The sequence below is a fragment of the Psammomys obesus genome, unplaced genomic scaffold (assembly GCF_907164565.1).
Source record: "Psammomys obesus unplaced genomic scaffold, mPsaObe1.curated_primary_1811, whole genome shotgun sequence".
Taxonomy (NCBI): domain Eukaryota; kingdom Metazoa; phylum Chordata; class Mammalia; order Rodentia; family Muridae; genus Psammomys; species Psammomys obesus.
Window position 1 is genome coordinate 9264153 of NW_026592666.1, and position 21078 is coordinate 9285230.

The following is a 21078-nucleotide window of genomic DNA, read 5'->3' on the forward strand; positions in this document are numbered from 1 at the left end:
CTGGATATTGCTTTTCCAAAGTAGCAAGAGTCTGAAGGAGACTCAACCATATGAGCAAGAAAATACAATTAATGGGACCCCTCTAACACACCACAACCCGACGCCAAAGCTTCAACTCCTAGTTTAGGAAACACACACACACACACACACACACACACAAAATAAATAAATAAATAAATAAATAAATAAATAAATAAATAAATAAATAAATAAAACAAAACAAAACATGGATTTACTAGTTTGAGATGTCAAGTCAGCTGGAAACTGAAATGGAAAATCTTGGAAAAGAGTAAGTTATGGGGACAATCCCAAACTCTTAAGTGTGCACTCCCTTTTTATACCTGAAATTAATTCCTGGATATCTGGTGTGTGGAGACACTGAGGAAACCAACAGGGAAAACATCTGATGGTTCAAAATTGGAGAAGAGCTTCTAGCTGCTGCTCACTGCAGGGGAAACCTACTGGAACTCAGTTTCACCAAGTCAGAGTGGATCAGTAAACCTGCTGGGATTTCCAGACACACCCATACAAAATATAAAACCTTGCCTCACAAAGCCAAGGTGAGTGACCTGCTACAAAAGTCAATGTTAGCACCTTTGAGTAAGCTCTTCTGCAGACATAGCATCAAATTGTTGGTGAAAGAGTCAGTATTAACCAGTGAAGGGCCAGGTATCGGGAAGGCCACTAGCAGCGTGAAACAATACCTGCAGATTGCATGAGGTGAACTTCATTTCCCGAAAAGCTCAAACTCATTTCCCATGTGCCTGCTGGAAGTGGTTCTAGAAGCAGAAAATGTGTAATTCTTTTCACACTCTGGTTTGTGACCCTCCTGGGGGTTAAACTGCATGGGTCAGGGATGGGGTAGGACAGAAGAACATGGAAACGGATGAGATTAAGGACGTGCAAAAGAGGTATAGCAAACATAAGGGAAATTATATCCTACCATTGAGTCTCAACCCAGACACCTGCAGAGGTACAAAGCATCAGATCCCCTGGAACTGGAGTTACAGGTAGTTGTGAGCCATTGTGTGGGTGTTGGGAACTGAACCCAGGTCTTCTGTAGGAGTAGTAAGTGCTGTTAACCACTAAGCTGTCTCTCCTGGGCCCAGACAAGAACCCAGGTGAATAGCCAGTGTTGCTCAGATGTAGCCCATAGACAGATCAGTCTCTGTGTGGGTTCCCTAGTAAGAGGAGCAGGGGCTGTCTCTGACATGGACTCTGTTGCTCACTCTTTGATCACTTCTGCCTGGTGGGGTGACCTTGTCAGGCCACAAAGGAAGAGGATCCAGGCAGTCCTGTGGAGACTTGATAGGGTAGGGTCAGATGGTAGGAAAGGAGGGCTCCCCCTTTCTGTGAACTAGGAGAAGGGGATTGGGGGGAAGAGAGAAGGAGGGAAGAGGAGACAAGGGAGGGGACTACAGGATATAAAGTGAATAAATTATAGAAAATAAATGTATATATTAAAAAAATTTAAAAGAGGGTTGCAAGCAAGAAAGTGACAGGATCAGATCTGTAAGAAAGATAATTCTGGTAGTGGCTGTATGGAGGAGGAGTTGAAGATCGCTGAAGCCAGAGGTCTAGAAAGGAGGAAGTGATACCTGAAACGGTGATGCAAAATTACAGTCCTGAAGTAACAGTCAATTCCTTTTATGGCTGGGGTCGCCACAGCATGAGGAACTGTATTAAAGGGCTGCAGCTTAGGAAGGCTGAGAGCCACTTCCCTAGAACATTTTCTAGAGATTTACAAAATGCCTCTGTGGGGAGGAGCCTGGGGCCATGGGAGGGGCAGCCTCGTCTTTCGGGTGCTGAAGTGCTAGTAATTACCTTCCTGTTTGTTTCCTTGTTTGAGATGGGGTCTCAAGCAGCCAAGCCAGCCTCAGATTCACTGTGCAGCAGAAGCTGGCCTTGAATGACGGATCCCCTGTGGCTACCTCCAAGTGCTGGATTACAGGGGTCACCACCACACAGGCTAGTTAAACCATAGTTTAACATAGCATTAAAAAAACTTGAGGCTGGGGAGGTGGCACACTCAGTGAAGTATTTGTCACCCAAGTGTGCGTAGTGGTGCTCAGATTCCCAACATTCAGGTGACAGCCAAGTGTATCAGCCTGAGTCTATAACTCTAACACTGGGAGGGGAGAGTGGATTCCCAAATCTCCAGCTTCAGTGAGAGGCCAGCTCAAAACACAAGGGTGGAAACCAACAGAGGAAAAGGGGGACAGCCAACATGGACATACCACATACAGCGAACACACCACACAGCACACAAACCACACAGTGCACACACCAAACAGCATGTGCACGCGCACATGAACACACACCTTGTATTTTTAAAATCTTACAGGGCTGGGGATGCAGCTTTAGGTAGAGCACGTGACAAGCATTTGTGACATTTGTGAGGTCCTGGGATCAATCTTCAACAATGTACACACACAAAACATGTTAGTAAGAAAGCAGATTAACAGCAGCGACCACAAAAATACGAGCACCATTTAAGATCTGGAGGGCCAGGGCAAAGCAAGCTGACTCAGATGAGGCAGAGTGGACAGAATCTGTCTTCCCTTCACTGTGGCTACTACCACCAGCGTGGCTATTCAGTGCCGGCTGCTTGTAGACCTCAGGCTCTTCACAACCTATTCTGTTCAATGCTCAAAAGTTCTAATTCTTTGTGTTGTGTTTTTGATACAAGGTTTTACCGTGAATCCAGGCTGATCTGGAACATGTATTCCAGACTGACCTAGAACTCAAAATTCTCCTCCCCTCAGCTTCCCAAGTACCAGGATTTCTACCATGAGCCACGCCTGGCTTTCGTGAGAATTCTTTACTATTTCCACCAATCCTCCAAACACACTAACATCACAGTACTCTGGTGTTGCTGAAGAGCATTAAACTTTCAAAGAAAAGTTCCCCTGTCAAGGTCACATAAGGAGGAGGAACACCAGGCTCCCCTAAAGGTCACATCTGCCTCCAACGCCTTTGACACTACACTGCTGTGCGTCATGGCCCACGATGGAGACCTCTGCAGCGGGTCCTCATTTCAGATACTGTGGGGATGATTATTCACCTGCCGTGGTGAAGACAGCAAGAAAGAGAAAATGCAGACAAGCAGTGCACTGGAGGTCATTTGGAAAGAGAAGAAAGCAGTTCAGCAAGGAAGCAATGACCTTGGCCAGCACTGCTGGCGTAAACCATGCCAGGGGAGCTGGGAGAACACGTGTTTTATAGGCCTCCCAGCCCAGCAGCACGAATTACTCACAGAGTTGTATTTTGGGGGAAATATTTTACATATTTAATATCAGGGAACACTTTCTTGCTGGAAAGAATTTCTAGTCTGGAGAAAAGATTTAATCTAAAATCAAAGTAAACGACAGAAAGTATGAATTTTTAAAGAGACTTCAATTTCCTAACTTTGTAATTCCCCCAATAATACCCTTGCTAACAACTAGTATTCAATGTAGATTATCTGATGAGTCTTCACTTCTACTGCTTCTCAATGGAAAAGTGTTGGAAGGACCCTGCTGTTTGAGGTTGCAGTCCTCCCACTCCAAATAGCCCTTCTGAGCTAGGCTTAAGGTTCAGGACTCCCTCTCCCCAGCAGGGTCTCCTGCTCTCTGCCTGACTTCATTTGGACAGTGTCTCTACAGATGCCCTTACCACATTTGATATATGAACTTTGACACAGCTCCCTGCTAGCTCTCCCCTCCCTGCACCTATAGGATAATTAGGTACTGTGTCCTGTTCATATGATAGGAGTGTGCTGTTTAATGCAAACCAAGCATCCTTGAAGTGCCTAGGTCCAACCAACTATGTACACCTATTCTTGGAGCCCCCCCACCCCCAAAGGTATAGCCTTTTTGCTCTGGAATTAAAGTTGAACTAGCTCCCTGAAGTGGTTCCCAGAGTGTCTGATCTCCGTTAGTGCTCACCGGCAGGCTCCTTGTCCTGTGCCCACCCCGACTTCCTGTCTAGTGAGACAGCAGAGAGGAGTGGCAAGAGAATCACAGAAAAGTGATTTAAATATAAACATCTGGCCCCAGATTCACACAGCTACCTGCTTGATACTCTCAGTCTGCAAAACCTCCTTAACATCAGCAGGTCTGACCCAAGGCTTTCCCAAGCTGACCCTATTCACAGGCTCTGAACGAATGAATCACCATTCTGCAGTTTCACAAGTCCAGACATCACCCTTGCCACTTCTCCCTTCTGTCTCCCTTTCAGCCCATCTTTGCTCCTACTGATTGCCCTCTCCCTGCACTATGACCTGAATACAGTGTGCATCCCTGCGCCATCATAACAGCCTCCTGGCAGGTCCAGTCATGTCACTCCTGTCCTCATCAATATGTACTGCACTGCAGACAGAATGGTTTTTTATATAAAATAATGCAAATCTGTTTTCCTCCTACTTAAAGAGTCACTTGCCCTGCCTGTCATTTGGCATAAGAACAGAGCCCTACAGTACATCCCTCTCCCTCTCCCTCTCCCTTTCCCTCTCCCTATAAGAGATCCCAGCCTCTCCAGGTCCACTAAGTAGTGGCTTCCCTCTCAGGCTGCACAGCGGCTATACCATCCCATCCTAGGACCCTCACAGTTTGATGCATCGCTGGGAGGGTAGGAACTAAGAAGCAAGGCCTGTGCCAGCAGAGAGTGCATCTTGTTCCTGGCCCCTTTCTGCTCTGTGTGACCCCCAGCTGCCAGAGGTGAGCAGCGTTCATTTACCGTGGCATTTCTTCCTTGTCCCCGAAGGTGATGGGGCCAACTGCAACAAGTTCAAGTGTGAACCCAGTAAGCCTTCTCCCTAAAGCACTTTCAGTCGAGAATCAAGTGGAGTGATATAAACCAACAGTAACTCATTCAGGGCTAAATTCACATTGTGAGGAATTTAGGTTGGAAGAAGAGGTCATTGGAACCACCCTTTAAAAGACCAGAAACTTAGGGGGAAACAGGCTAGGAACTGATTTTTTAACTCTCCAGTTTGGAAAAGCTTCCTCATCAGTGATGAGCAAACTCTGCCACCACTGCACTGCCTCACCTCCAGGGCACCCTAGCTCTAAGCGTCTACACCCTGCAGTGACGCACAACTCAAGAGCAGCTGGGGTAAATGCTTCAAAGGGCTCCCTCCTCGTTTAATTCATGTCAGTGTTATCAACAAGACAAGTTAAACACTGAAAGCTTTACTGGGCATAGTTTAGGATAATGTTTTAAAGATATCTTGGGTCAAAGAGATAAACCCAAACACATGTCCTACATTACAGGATTTCACACACCTGTCCCCTTGGATGTGAGAATGGGAGACTGTAAAGAAAACTGCTAATGTTTGTGTGCCCCAAATACTAACATTAAACCCCAATTCACACCGAAGCTGATAGGATTAAGGGATAGATGACTATGGATTAGATTAGGTCGTGATAGTGGGGCACTTATAAATGGCATTAGCAATGTCATAGAAGAAATCTGGTAGAGATCCATTACCCTTCCCATTGTGCCAAGGTAAAATGTGTCTCTGAGCCAATCAGCACCCCCGAAGCAGAACTCCATTTTCTCTCTCTCTGACCTATTCTTTTCTCACTTTGTTTTTAAGACAGGGTCCCACAAGCTGGCGTGCTTGAAACGTGGATATAGCCCAGTTTTACGGCACACTTGACACCTACCTGCCTCCACGGCTCCAGGACTGGTATGACAGGTTTGTGCCATTATGTCCACTCCAGCCCATTCTTTTTCTCAGTTATCTCAAATTCCAGAGTAAGGTTTAAAGATAAACATTCCCCCAAGGAAATGGAAAATACTTCTCCAAAGACACAGTCTCCTTGGCACAGGTAAGACTGCGGAGCCGGCCCTGGAACAATGACTTTTAGACTATCATCTGAGCAGGACTGTGTATGTGCAGAGCTTTGGTCTGGCTGTCCCTTCCCTATGTAAGTTGTTACTACCTTAAGGTAGCTTCAGTTCTGCCTTCCCAGTGGGCTGCTCTGAGATGAATTTCTTTCCCACAGTCACCACCATTTGTCTCCTGTTTGACTGGAGCAAGTGGCTGTCTGACTCACTGGAACCCTAGCGTCAGGTCTCCAGCTTAGGGTTCTGGTTATGTCACCAGCCACCAAGTCTGTCAACACTGGTCTTCCCAATCTCCAGCAGTGTGAAAATGGATTTTTTTAACCTTTATAAGCTACTTAGTTAATGATATTCTGTTATAGAAGCCCAAACAGATTGAGATAGAAATCTAGAGGAGCAGAGGCTCTTATAGCAAATGGTTAAAAATGTGGATGCTCCTTTGGAAATGGTGATGTGTGGAGACTGAAAGCTTACTGGTGCCTGCTAAAAAGGATTCATGGACCAACATGGCTGACTATGGAGAGAGCCTCAGTTGTGAATAGACCATTGGCAAAATACAGACAGAAGCCGGTCTTGGTGGCACATGGAGTCATGGAGGCAGAGTCAGGTGGCTCTCTGTGAGTTCGGGGCAAGCCTGGTCTACAAAGTGAGTCCAGAGCAGCCAAAGCTACACAGAGAAAACCCCCCCCCCAAAAAAAGGCAAGTCTTCCCTGGGGAACCTGACGGAATTACAAGGCAATGTACAAAAACACAGGTATGGGGGTTCCCACTAACCTCGTAGCCTTGAGCAATGCTATAGCTCAAAGGTCTCAGCCACACCCTCAGAGATGGCAATCCCCTATTTTTATTCTAAGCGGAGTCAAAGATTACTACGTGTATGAAGAACCTTTGAACATGAAAGACATAGAAAGAGGGTTAAATAATCTTTCTGTCTCTTCTCTCTCTTACACACACATACATATAAACACATGAATAAAATGTATAAAAACATTAAAAATAGTATGCTAAGAAACTCTGAAACTGGAAAACAGCCTTTGGGATTTAAAAACATCACAGTAGAAACTGTTTTAAATGTAAACTGGGGCCAGGAGATGGCTCAGCAGTTTAAAGGCACCTACCGCACACAAGCTTGACAACCTGAGTTGGATGCCTGGAACCCATGCGGTGGAAGAGTTCTCTCCAAGTCATCCTCAGACCTCCACACGTGAGTGGTGGCATGTGCGACCCATACACATATACAAATAAACAAATATGCTTTGAAAAATGAAAATAAGATGCCAGGAGATGGTGGCCCACGCCTTTAATCCCAGCACTTGGGAGGCAGAGGTAGGCAGAACTCTTGAGTTCAAGGCCAGCCTGGTCTACAAAGCCAGTTCTAGGACAGCCAGGGCTACCCAGAGAAACCCTGTCTAGAAAAACCAAAAGAAGAAAAAAATGCATTTTCAAACTTTTAAAGCGAATAAGATGCCCATCTGTAATCTGGCAGGAGGGTTGTAATTCTAAGGGATGTACAGCCTGGACTTTAGAGCAAGTTTTAGGTTAACCTGGATTACACAGCAAGATCTAGAGAAACAAAACTAGCCAGACATGGTGGTCCTGGTTATAATGTCAGTGCTGGGGAGAATCAGGCAGAAAAACAGCTTTGGGTGTGGGGCAAGCCTGGACTACATAATAAGTTTCTGGCAAGCCTGGGCTACAATGAAGAGACTATCTCAAGTAAACAATAGTAGTATGTGTGTGGAGGGTGGAAAGAAAGGAAATTGAAAACCAGAAGTGAAAGTTCACATACAAATGACAAGAGACTACAGAAAAAGTAAGCAACAAAATATTCCCAGAAGATACTCCTGTGCCGTTTGTATTCAAAGGGCTCAAATACTCAACCTCCAGGATGACAGCGGACCCACATACCACTTTAAATTCACGGCACTCACAACAAAGTAGAGCTTCTCTGCTGACCGTGAGGAGATGGCCAAAGGACCGAGGAATGCTCAACAGCAGTACTAGAAACAGATTAGGAAAACCGAAGAAAATTATTTCAGCCAAATTGTACTATTAGCCAAACTATCAATCAAGCGTGAAGACAGAATCAAAGCACGGGTCTCACAAGCGCTCCCAAACTATAGCTTCTCCTCAAGCCCCAACTAAATTTTGAGCACCACTAGAGATGGTAAACCCCTCAAAAATAATGCAGGCTACCAGACAGAGACCCAATACAGGAGAGCTGAGGAAGCCAGCTTTGTCCCTGAAGCAGAGAATGCCAGGCTGAGGGGAAGCAGCACAGTGTCCTAGCTGCTCTGGCAGTCTTCAACCAGAGCCTGCAAGCCCTGGACCCTGGCCCAGATCCCTATCTCCACTTGGCAGGATTGGCTTCATCTTGAGCATATGCTGATGCCGCTTCTGAAAGCCCTGAGGCCCACTAGGCACTTGCCTCACAAAGAGGTTTAGCTTTGATGGACCCTGGAGAATGCAGAGAGGCTTTGGGTGAACGGGGAGGCAGAAATGAATGTATCTACTGTCCTTCCAGTCCTTGGTATGGAGCCCTCCAGATGCCCTCACTAAAGCCAGCTCTGCTTCCGTGGGTTCTCCTGCCTGGCGAACACCCTGACTTCCTCACAAAGGGCTCTTACAGGAGTCAGGCAGGCTGAAGCCAGTCTGCTTAGTTCACCTCTTCCTGGAAGTCATAGTGACCACACTGTCCTTTTCAGTCGGGTCTGAAGATGTAAAACAATGAAAACAACCCCAAGCCAGGAAGGCCTATATTCTCCAATGGTAAGGCTATTTTATTCAGATCTCATGTGGGTTCTGGAAAACTTGACCCTGTTTAACAGTTTTAGTGAACAGTTCTCTACTGAGAAAGACGAAGATGTAGTTTATAACCTCTGAAGATCTGGGCTGAACTGTAGAAATTAATAAGGTACGATTAGGATTCGTACAACCTAGTAGAGAAAGTTAATTCCAAATATTGAAATTGTTTTCTTGCCCTGTGAAGCATAAGCCTATAATATCTAACATCGCAACTATGGGACATCCTTCTCTCTATGAACTAAACACCCATTCCTTTAACTCTTTCTTGGAAAAAAAAAAAAAAACTTTCTAATGCTTAAATAAAACTTTGAGACTTGCTCACTATGTTGGGGTTTGTTTTTGGTTTTTTTTGGGGGGAGGGGGGCGAGACAGGGTTTCTCTATGTAGTCCTGGCTGTCCTGGAACTCCACCTGTAGACCAGGCTGGCCTTGAACTCAGAGATCCACCTGCCTCTGCCTCCTGAGTGCTGGGATCAAAGGCATGCGCCACCACCAACAAGAACGCACACTATGTTTTATATCACTTAAAATTGTTTTATTCATGTGCATGTGTGTGTCAATGATCGTAAGTGTGCGGGGGTACTGTCAGAAGCTAGAAAAGGGTGCTGAATCCCCCCCAGAGCTAGACTTACAGGCAGCTATGGGCTGACATGAGTGTGGGAAATGAACTCCAGTCCTTTGAAAGAACTGCAAGCATTCTTACCCGGAGCCATCTCTATCCTCCTAAGGGACAGGTTACAGGCAAGAGAATGAAGAGCAGCGCAGAAAACATTAGAAAAAGTGCGGACTGCTGTATAAATCTGAGAGTGTGCGATGGTGAGCACTGCAAAAGCGTTTCTGTCTAGGGCAGGGAGGAATGCGAGCAGGCCAGACTGGCTCAAACTGCCCATTCTACTGCCTCAGCTTCCAAAATGATCACACTGCAAGTGTGAGTCACAAACACATTGTTTCACTCCTGGAGATTCAGGCTAGGGCTTCACTGCAAGCAGATAAGCACTCCACCACTGAGGCACATGCTTTAGTTGTTGTTACTTTGGGGCCAGGTCTCACTGTGTAGCCTGGGTAGCCTGGGACTCACAACGTAGACCAGGCTGGCTGGCCTTGAACTCAGGAGATCTACCTGCCTCTACCTGGGATTAACGGCCTGTGCCAGTACACCCAGCTAATTTTTCACATTATAGTTAGATAATACACTTTGTCATCACTTGACTCCCAGTAAGAGATACATTTCTCTAATTACTTTATTATATTATGTGTATGGATGTTGTGCCTGTGTGCAAGTCTATATACCACTTGCAGGCCTGGTGCCCTCAGAGGCCAGAAGAGGGTGTCAGCTCCCCTGTGAGGCTACAGACGGTTCCTCTTGAAGAGCAGCTGGTGCTGGTAACCACTGTGCTATCCTTTCAGTGCTCCCCAAAGCAATTTTTAAAAACAAGCACTGCTGTTCTTGGATATTCAAGGGTATTCCACAGAATATGTACCCCAAGTGTATCTGCTCACATCTTCTCTTCCTGCAGCCTCTTTATTCGTCTCTCCCAAGTCAAATGAGGCTGAAGTACCTGAAGGTCATCACTACTTTAAATTAATAAGGTCAATACATTTACCATTATTTCATAACACACTCCAAATTTTCTCTAATGCAGTTTGTAACTATAAAAACTCCAGAGCAGGGTGTGGCTGTGCTAGGCTTTCCCCCAACACTGGAGAGGCAGAGGCAGGTGGATTTCTGTGAAGTCAATACCAGCCTGGTCTACACAGTTGACCAGCCATGGCTACCTAGTGAGATCAGAACAGCAACACAAAAAATACCAGTGTCTAGGAATGTACACGACTCATAAACTTAGTAATGATAAGCCTGCTAAGGCAAGAGAATTGCTGTGAATTCGAGGCCACCCTGACTTACAAAGCAAGTACCAGGCCAGCCAGGACTACACAGTGAGACCCTGTCTCAGAAGAGCAATAGAGCGGGGGAGATGGCTCTGTGGATAAAATGCTTGTGGTGGGACCTTAGGTAGAGCCCCAGCACCCATATGAAAGCTGAGTTTTAGGACACAGAGCTGTAACCCCAGCACTGGGGTTAAGAGGATCAGAGACAGGTAGATCCCAGGCACTTGCTGGCCAGCTAGTCTAGACCAAATGATGAGCCATAGGTCTGCTGAGACCCCATTTCAAGCATAAGATGGGGAACAACAGAGGACATTGACCTTTGGCCTCTGCATAGGCACTTGCACACACACACACACACACACACACACACACACACTCACACATACATGTGCTCAAACATACACTCTAAATAAATAAAATTAAAAAGCAAATTAATTGAAAGCTTATTATTAATAAGTTAAATTTATTAATAACATTTTCTTCTGATAGGAAAGTATACTAAAGAGCTATCATCTGTGTTACCTACATGAAATTTAGTCTATGATGCCAAAAGGGTTTTAATGCAAGACTTTTACTAGAAGCTAATTTAAAAAACAATCAAAAATATCTATCAGTAAGTGACCAAAACCACATTATAGTAGATCCAAATAATGGCATACTATACAGCTTTTAAAAATGTGTGTGTGTGTGTGTGTGCAGAGTATGTGTACGTGCCCACAGAGGCCCCAGACATCGATTCCCTCGAGAGTGAGTTACAAGTGGGCTGAGAGCCTGATGTGGATCCCGTCAGGAGGTTGAACTTAGGTGAAAGCAGGGAGCATTCAGCCACTAAGCCGTCTCTCTGGCCCTCTTAGTGGTGTTTTTTTTTTGTTTGTTTGTTTGTTTGTTTTTGGTTTTTGGTTTTTTAGATTAAGTCCACATAAATCAGTGTGGAAATGTGTCTTCATTAGCTGTTGCCAAGCAACATTATACAACTGCGAGAATAAAGTGGGGAGTGAAGGAATGGGAATTTTCAGGATTTCACTTTTTATTTGATGTTTCTGTATCGTCTTAACCTTACTTGATATCCTTCTGCAACGTCATGTGGGTTTGTTATAATAAAAGGGAAATAAGGATTAAGCATGATTAATTCTTTACCTCTGGATTCAAGAAGTGAATTTAGAAAACTGAAACCAAAACCAAACAAACAAAACAACCAAACCAAAACCAAGCAGTGAAGACGGTTGTCTATCTGATGCATGAAGAAATGGAGGTCAAAAGGGTGTGTCTCCCCAAGAGGAAAAACTGCATTCTTCCCCGCTCCAATTAAACCTGCTTTTCTTGCGTCGTCGCTATGCAAATTAACCTCTGGGTTTCATTTTAGGATCAGAAAGTCCTTCAAGACTATGCTCGGTTAAAGTGTTAAATTGCCTGGCTCTGATCTTTGGAAACCTACACAGACAGAAAAGACAAACGGATTGAAGATGACGAGAAAGGATGAGAAGCTTGGGAGTAAGCGCCCCCGGAATTATCTACAAATGGGATTTATGGTACAAGAAGGGTGAAGAGTTGGAGATCGAGGAGAAAAAATAAATAAGACTGTTGTTGAGAGTGAGCATTTCCACGCCCCCTCCTCCCGTGGCAGCGGCGCGGTGGAAGCGAGCCCAGCCCCTCGGCTGCTGCGGTTGGAAAGGTCAAGCATCTATCCACCTTTCGGGCTGAAGTACCTTCCAGTGAAGTCGGAAACCAGCTTACCGGCGAAAACCCAAAATGGCCTAGCCACAGCGAGCACGCCCTGCGCTACTTCTCGGAGAAGGCCACTCGCCACTCGGGATGACTTCCTTCCCTCATCCCTGCGCCTGCAGGAGGGCAGGGAAAGTCAAGGCAGCGCGGACAGTGGTGGCAATGGCTCCGAGCAAACGGGAGGGTCGCTCGTCCCCAGACACCCGTGGGGCCTCGGTGGCGGCTGCGGCAGCGGCCCGCAGCTCCTTCATCCCTCGCCGGTCGCCGCGCGCGCTCCGGCGAAGGAGACAGAAACCTCCCCAGCCTCGGGACGAGGGGCGCGGCGGAGCGGCCTGCCCGGCGGAGCGCGGGTCGCGGCCGCGTCAGGGCCACGGGCGGCCGAGAGGACGCGGGCGCAGGCCAAGCCCCGCGGGTCGCCCGCGCGCTCCTCAGCACCGACTCCGGCGGCGCCGCGCTCGGGCGGGGATCGCGGGAGCCCGAGACCTGTCAAGCGCACTCACCCGGCTACCTGCGACGTCCAGGCCGAGCCCAGGCGGGCGCAGGGGTGTCGCGGGTGCGCGTCGGCCGGGGCAGCTGCGGCCCGCTCAGCCTCAGCCCGGGAGCCGGGGGCCGGTGGCGGGCGCGAGGCCAAGGCGCCGGTGGGGCGGGGGCGAGGCGCCGTGAGCACCGCAGGGACCAATGGAATTGCAGCAAGTGGCCTGCGTGGGCGGGGCATAACCCAGGGAGGCGGGACGAGGATCCCAGGGGCGGGACGGGGCGAGACCCGGGCGCACCACGGCGACCAATCAGAGAGCGGCCGGTGTGTCAGGAGGCGGGACTTGATGCTGGAGGGCGGGGCTGGCGCGGTACCCTGCTGGCGTCCTGGAGTTGAGGTCCAGAGCTTGTTGGCTGAGGTTTGAGATGGTATAAATCGAAGCGCACCTGCGTGGGGAACCCAAGCCTACCACGCAAGATCCCTTTGCCTATCGGCGTGTGAGCATTGTTCACCCAACTGTCGAGTCGAGCACGTGCTCCAAGTCTTTCAGAAACCAAGACCTAAAGAGATGAAGTTGCATGCCCTGGAATCAGGGTACCCGCCAAATAAAGCTACACTGCTATTTCAGCCTGATGGTTCTTTTTCCATCCACCCAAACGTATTTTTTGGCTTGTTTGGGGAACAAATATCTACTTATCTCCTTTAAAAATACTATCTTTGGATTTTCAGCATAACCAGATTTCCTACAGAATATAAGTACAGTTGAAGAAAAATGCGAAGTCAGAGTTACTACTAAATTGAATGCAAAGAGCATTTACCTCGGCAAGTGCAAAAAACTTTATTCAGAATAAAGCAAAAGATTTTTGTGTCATGTAACTATCACAAATGTCATCCTGGTTCGTGTTACTCCCGTGGTTCTTGTATATAATCTTGGATTTAGATGTTCAATAAATATTCACTGCATAAATTCCTTTTTGGAGTGTGGGATTATGCATGCACCCCAAAAAGCAGGGGGACACAGAAGGGCACAACTCCTTAGGCGTCTGTCCCAGAGCTAGGAGGTAGCTCATTTGGGACAGGATTTAGCCTTGAACACATATCTGGGTTGTATTCCCAGCGTCATACAAACAGGTGTGGTGGTACATGCCTGTAATTCACGAATTCTAAAATGCTCCAGCTTTGCTTTGAGTATGATCAGACATATCCATGGTCCCAAGCAGAAGGATTCCTATTTCCGGCCAGACTGAATTCCACAGTGAATTCAAGACCAGCTGGAAGTGAGACCCTGTCCCAAAATAACCCAGGATCTAGGATGCAATACGTAGTGCAGGACCCATCCAGAATGCGCCACCTGGTTTCTCTCTCCATCAGTAAAACAAACGCGGGACTGGGAAGATGGCTGAGATAGCTCAGGCTGCTCTTCCAGAGGGCCCCCTGGTCTGTTTCCCAGCACCCAAAGGAAGGCTCACAGCCATCTGTGGCTCCAGGTCCAGGAGATCTGCTCCTCTTCTGGCTTCCCTGGGCACCAAGTAGGCAAATGGTGTGCATACATACATACAGGCAAAACACTCATACAGGTAAAATAAATGTAAATATTATTAAAAAGACCAAACCTCCACATACGCTCTACTTGAGTCAGAACTCCACCACTATGCTATAGTATCATATACTTCGGGGTTTTTTGGTTGGTCGGTTGGTTGGTTTTGTTCTCTGAGACAGGGTTTCCCTGTGTGACAGAGCCCTGGCTGTCCTGGAACTAGACTTGTAGATCAGGAACTCACAGATTCTGCCTCCCTAGAGCTGGGATTAAAGGTGTGGGCCACCACATCCTGCTCATCACACGCTTTGTTAGCTTCTTGTTGCCAGAACACTCGGAGAGGCTCCCTTGATGGGTGAGAGTTTGTAACTTTAGAATCCTTTTCTGCCTTGGACCAGGACAAAAGAGTCACATCCTCTACAACACAGACACAGTCCAGAAAGAAGCTTAGCAAGAGAGGAGAGCAATTCAGGATGTGTGGGCTGCCCACAGTGGACTCCGTGAGTTCTGGTTGGTCCTTAACTGTCAGGATTTCCACCAGCTACTTCTAACAGTGCAAGTCACATCCCATCCTCCAAGAGTGCAAAGCAAACACTCACCACAGGAACTAAAAGACTGAACTGAGCTTTGTAAACTCGGATGTGTAACTATCCTCAAATACTGTTTCTCTTCAGAACGTTTGTATGAGTAACAAGACAGCTTCCAGCTGCTGTTACATTATATTCTCAGAAGGCTGCCTTGAGAGGAACGCTGGACTCCTTATGACTAGGATGTTGACTGTCTTCTGAAATAAGGTCTACAGGATGTCAATTCCCCAAATCCCCATGGCAGCTCAAAACTTCTGTAGCTCAGGTTCAGGACTGCCGACCCCCTCACACGGACATACACACACGCAGTGCGCCAATGCCCATGAAATCAGAATAAACGAATCATTAACAAAGGCCCTCTAGTTTCCCCTGCTACGTGTTTTCACCGAGCTCCATGAATGCAAACTGCAATAGCTATGTAGTATAGGTAACTCAAACAACGCAGTCTACGAAGGTGACTCAGTCGGTAAAGCACTCATTCCCGAGCACGTGCCCAGCATCCGCATAAAAAGCTGTGCACGGTAGTGTGCCTCTGTTGTCCAGGCCCTGATGAGGTGGGGAAAGGAGGAGCTTTGGGGATCACTGTCCAGCCAGATTAGAAGACCACCAAACTCCAGAGTCAGTGAGAAACCTTGTCTCCAAAAATAAGGTAAGAGCGATGGAAGAACACACCAGACATTGACCTTTGACCTCCACATGCACCAAACACATGAACTCACACACATGCATACAGCAACACACACAAACATGCATTTTTAAATGACATATATTTATTTTACATATGAGAGCTCTATCTGCATATACCACTTCATGCCAGAAGAGGGCATTAGATCTCAGTATAGATGGTTGGGAGCCACCATGTGGTTGCTGGGAATCAAACTCAGGACCTCTGGGAAAGCAGACAGTGCTCTTAACTGCTGAGCCATCTCTCCAACCTCACAAACATGTATTTTAAAATGTCTTTTTGGGTATAACTCATAGTATAACTCAAGAAAATGAAGCACTGTTTTCTTACCACATTCACAGCGGTTGCATTGTGAATGTGTTAGCATAATTAATAGCAAGCAAACAATATGCTGCCTTTTCGTGTAACATAACACCATGCTTGGCTCGGATAAGGAGCAGGCTTTGTATTGGTGGAACTGTGTAGTGTGACATTTGCAAGTCAGGTGAGGCAAGGAAAGATTTCCAGGTGTGCTTAACTGCCCTGTGCATTGAAAAACACCTGGCATCACGCCAGTGCTCAGGCATGATGTTTGAAATTTCTGATAGGCACGATGGCATGGACTTAGCAGCCAGCCGGAACGAGTGCTAGCCAACATACCACACTAGTACAAGTCTGCTAAACCAAAGGTCAGCTGGTAGCAATGTCCTATCATTGTAGCAACTAAGGATTCCTCTTCAAATGGTCCCTACAGGATGGTGGTTTCCCTTGAGGACCGCTGATTCGCTAAGCAGGACTCCCCACCCTGCAGCCAGCCTCAGGTGGACCCAGCAAAACCTCAGTCCTGGAAGCTGGGTTTTCTTTTTCTCTGTGTGTGCATGACCTGTGTGAATGTCATGTGCGCAAATGTATGTGTAAGCATGCGGTAGCCAGGTTTCGTCCTCAGCCTCCACTTGTTTTTATTCTGCTTTGATTTCGGGGATTTTGTTTTGCTTGAGACATGATGTCTCATGGGGGGGCCTGGGACTTGCCATTTCTATGAGGCTGAATGGCCCGTGAGCCCAGGAGATCCATCTACTTCCGCCTCCCAGCACTGGGATTGCAACTCTAAGGATACCTGGATGCCTGGCTTTTCTACATGGGTTTTGGGCATTGAACTCACACCTCTGTGGCCAGCTCTTTACTGACTGTGCTATTTCTCCAGCTTCCCATTTTTCTCCTTTGACAGAGCAGTTCTATTGAAGCTCAGAGTCACACAGCTAGCAGATGAAAAATCCGGGGTCTGAACTGAAACCTCTCTAGTTTCATACCACATTCTGGTGCTTCGGCTCATTGGTGTTATGTATGGATACTCAGGGAGTCAAGGATCTCCTGAGAAGTGGAGGATGAGAGTGTCAGCTCATGGAAAGCACACTAGTGAAAGGAGTTCCTGGATCTCCACAGCACCAGAGAGTTGTATGGAAGAGTTCTGCAGTCAGACCAGTCGCAGTTGCCCTGGGATCAGCTTCTACCCAGCCACTCTGGCCATGACCCAGTATGTCATTGTCTCCCTGTGCCTTCATTTCCTCTTCCTCCTCCTCCTCCCTCTCAAACAGGCTCCACTCTTTATTCCTGTCTGGCCTGGAATTTACTGCATTCTTCAGGCTGGCTTTGAACCTGAGGCAATTCTCTTGCCTCTAACTCCTGGGTGCTGGGATTAAAGGATCCATTGTCATTTTTTTTTTTTAAGGGTTAATATGAAAGTACCTTTGGCTGGGAGTTGTTGCAAGGGTTAAATTAGCGGCTGCAAGGAAAACAGTCCACAGCTGAGAGCTAATACCACCTTTTCTGTTCCTCAGATCTTTCATCTCCTCCCCAGCCTGTCTCATTCCTAACTCCTGATTACGGTCATTGTCCCTCACCTTATGACTCGTGTTTCCTCATTATGCCACATCTCCTTCCCGATTCATGATAAACTGAAGCCTCATTTCTCCTTTCTGTGCCTTGGGCCCTCTCTTTGTATAATCTTGCACTGCTGGTTCTTTGCTTAGTAAGATTAAGTTCAAATCCCCTAAGAGCATACAAGATTCTGCAGGCTCAATAAATGAGGACATAGGGCTAAACACAATGATTTGTAGACATCATGAAGATCTAGTAACAGGTGAAGAGTAAGATCTACAAGAATGACACATTAGAGAGACTGAGTGTATATAATCTGTATGTAATTTATAATTTTTTGAAAGGGTATTGCAATACCAAAATAATAGCCTCCCCATATGTCCCTTTCTTAAGCCTCAGGATCTGTAAATATTTTACTATACTAGTTACTTTTCTGTTGCTGAAATAAAACACCATCACCAAAAACAACTTATGGAAGAAAGAGTTTTATTTGGGTTTATGTTTTCAGAGAGATGAGTCCATCATGGCTGAAAGGCACAGCAGCAAGTGGCTGGCACCATGGCAAGAGCAGAGGGCTGACAGCTCACACCCTCAAGGGCAAACACAAAGCAGAGACAGTGAGCTGGAAGTGGAGAGAGGCCACACCCCCTCAAAGCCCTCCCCTAGTGACCAAGTTCCTCCAGCACTGCTGTGCCACCTCCCCAAACACCACCAACGGGGGACCAAATGCTCAGAGACCTAAGCCACTGAGGGACCTTTCCCATTCAAACACCAAGCACAGAAAGAAAGGAAGGTAAAATGTCAAAGGGGTTGAGGCTGCCATCTAGCTGCCCTTCAAGCAAATGATGTTGGATTGTGTGCATCCTGTTGATCCAGTATAATTATAAAGGGTGTTCACAGTGGAAAAGGGAGGCAGAAAAAGTCAGAGTGACAGGACAAGGGGTGGGGCTGGCCTGCCCTTGCTCCCTTTGTAGATGGAGGCTGCAAATCAAGGTCATGGAGCATCTACAACGAGAGTGGATTGTTTCCTAAGGCCTCCCTAAAATCCTGATCTTGGCCCAGGAAGATGACTTAGGGCCTTCACCTTTCAGACTTTACTACAGCAACTGTGCGTGACACCGCATATGTTACAGAAACTGTTTGTAGCAGCAATGGAAAATCACCACAGATCCTGAAGAGGCTGGACAAGGTGACTGGACTCAGGAAGTGTCAGGGAGGGGCATGATGGTGAACAAAGGGAACTCGGTTGTTATTATCAGTTCTTCTGCACTAGTTAACATTTTTATTATATATGTAAATTGATTAGTCCTTTTCTGAAGTAATCCAATTTATCAATTTATCTTGAGCTGTGTAACACTTCACCTACCAGTCAAGGCATCTGGTGTCCTTTGTTTAAGTTTGTTGTGCAGCTGTGGTCAGGAAAGCATATAGAACAGAAGATTATCAAACTCCTCAGGTCCTCAGATGTGTAAGACTGAGACCAGGCACAAGCAGACGCCCCTTCCGACCCTGCCAGTTCAGGGACACTCAGGAACAGTTAGCTTCAGAAGACCACAGTCTCACAACTTTTTTTAAAGATTATTTTTAGTATTTTATGAATGTTTTGTCTTCATCTGTGTCTGCAGCACACAGCCTCATACCTGAGGAGGTGGCGAGCCTCTGTGTGGGTGCTTCGAACAGAACCTGGGTCCTCTGTAGCAAGTGCTCTTCACCACTGAGCCAACTCTCCAGCCCACAACTTTTTTTTAAAGAATTTTTTTTACATGTAGGAGTGTTTTGCCTGCACATATACATGTGCGCTTGTATGCAAAGCCTGTGGAGGGTGGAAGAGAACATCAGATCCCCTGGACGTGGAGTTTCGAACAGTTGTCAGCTTCCATGTGTGCGCTGGAACCAAACCTTGGTCCTCTGCAAGAGCAAAAGGTCCATTTAACCACTGAGGCATCTTTCCAGCCTCGAGTCACACCTTCTCAGACCACTTTATCCAAAGTTGAAGACAGAAGGAAGAGCAGTTTGGCTCTTGAGGCCTGCCCTTTTTCACAGACATGGGGCAACAATGATACATAGAGCTGAATTCTCTCATTGTGTTGTTTTACGAAAGGTCTTATGCATTGCTGCCTGGCCTAGGATTACCCTGGCCTCCTGATTCTCTTGATTCCAAATCTTGAGTGGTGGGGTTACAGACTTGCAATATCGGTCCTGGCTAGTTTCTGTCTCTGTTTTGAGAGAGACTTTTACTCTGGAGCCCAAACTGGCCTGGAACTGTAGATTCTCCTGGTTCTGCCTCCAGAATGCTGAGATGTAGACACACAATCAAAAAAGAGAAAGTTTTCTAGGTACCAAAACCCCATCCATTCGATTACATAATTCTGCAGTTTTGGGTGTTGCCTCCTGGCGGTGCAGCATCACTACAACCTTCTGTAGCATTTTTATCACTCAGTACCTGAAGTTTATCTATTAAGCCATATTCTGTCCCTGGAAGTCAAGTCCACATAGACTGTTTTACCCTTTCTCTATGCCCCTGTCTCTCCCTTTCTTCCTCTCTTTCTCTCTCTCTTCCTTCTTTTCTTTCAAGACAGGGCCTCGTGTAGCCCAGACTGTCCTCAAATTTGCTCTTTTATATGGAAGACCTTGAACTCCTGATCTTCCCGCCTCTGCCTTCAGAGTGTTGAGATGCAGTGGGCTCTACAAAACTCAGTTCATGCTGAAGGTCAAGTGCAGGGCTCCATGGGCGAAGGTGAGCACTCTGCCAACAAAGCTGATTCTCAGTGATGTGTGTTTGAATGTACAGTGTACCTGTGTGCAGGTGTGTGCATATGTGTGTTCATGTGTGTTTGAGACTGGGTCTCACAATACAACTAAGTGTCCCAGACTGGATTTGAACTCAGCATTTTTGTCTCAGCTTCTGTGAGGCCTGTGTAACCCCATTTCTGAAAAAGAAACTCTGTCTTAAGGGTAAATGACCTGAGAATGAACTCCAGTTTCAAAAAAAGAAGAAAAACCCCACAAAAATATGCTTGGATCACTCATCTCTGATAATGTTTAACCATCACCCTAGCAACAGCTAAACAATAAAAACCTGGAGAGTACCCAGGTGTTTTTTTATAATAGGTTGAGTAAAACAATTACAGGTTGGCCCTCTGGACACAATCAATCCAGTTTTATCACCTGATATTTGCTAAATGTCAATCAATCATAGAACTGCCAAGCTGGAATTCCATGAACCTTGCTGTAACCCCAATAAAAATCCTGCTCATTTGCAGCTTGACACTCTCAGTCCTGAGCCACTACATTGGTAATGGCTGTGAGCCCCTGCTCAAGCCTGAATAAAACAACCCTTGTTTGGGGGTCTCTGCAATCAGGGCACACTTCCCAAGCTCCGGGTTGACAGGTGTGCCACTTTACCTGGCTGAATGGAAAATTTTCATAACATTTTCTTCTAAAGAAACTTAGAAACTTCTTTAGCGGCATGGTGATGGCACATACCTTCACTTCCAACATGTGGAAGGCAGAGACAGGGAGAGCTCTGAGTCTGAGGCCAGCATGGTCTACAGAGCGAGTTCTAGGACAGCCAGGGCTACACAGAGAAACCCTGTCTTGAAAACAAAACAAAGAGAAAGAAAGAAAAGAAAACAAGTTTATTTTATGCTGAAAGCATGAAGAGCGATTTCCATAAACATAGGAGAATAAGTGAG

The 21078-nt window shown here is 46.6% G+C and overlaps 1 protein-coding gene across 3 annotated transcripts in view; it reads right to left on the reverse strand.

The window, feature by feature from the left end:
• Positions 1 to 12865, reverse strand: part of Tmem50b (transmembrane protein 50B) — a 31450-nt gene extending 18585 nt beyond the window's left edge. The window contains exons 1-2 of one of the 3 annotated variants that reach the window (XM_055614936.1): positions 12743 to 12865; positions 7761 to 7829 (exon numbers count right to left, since the gene is read on the reverse strand). The gene's annotated coding sequence lies outside the window, so the exon portion shown is untranslated. Of the gene's footprint in view, positions 1 to 7760; positions 7830 to 12254; positions 12302 to 12742 lie in introns of those variants that run through there. The other 2 variants (XM_055614935.1, XM_055614937.1) reach the window with 2 other exon arrangements.
• Positions 12866 to 21078: the final 8213 nt, after the last annotated feature.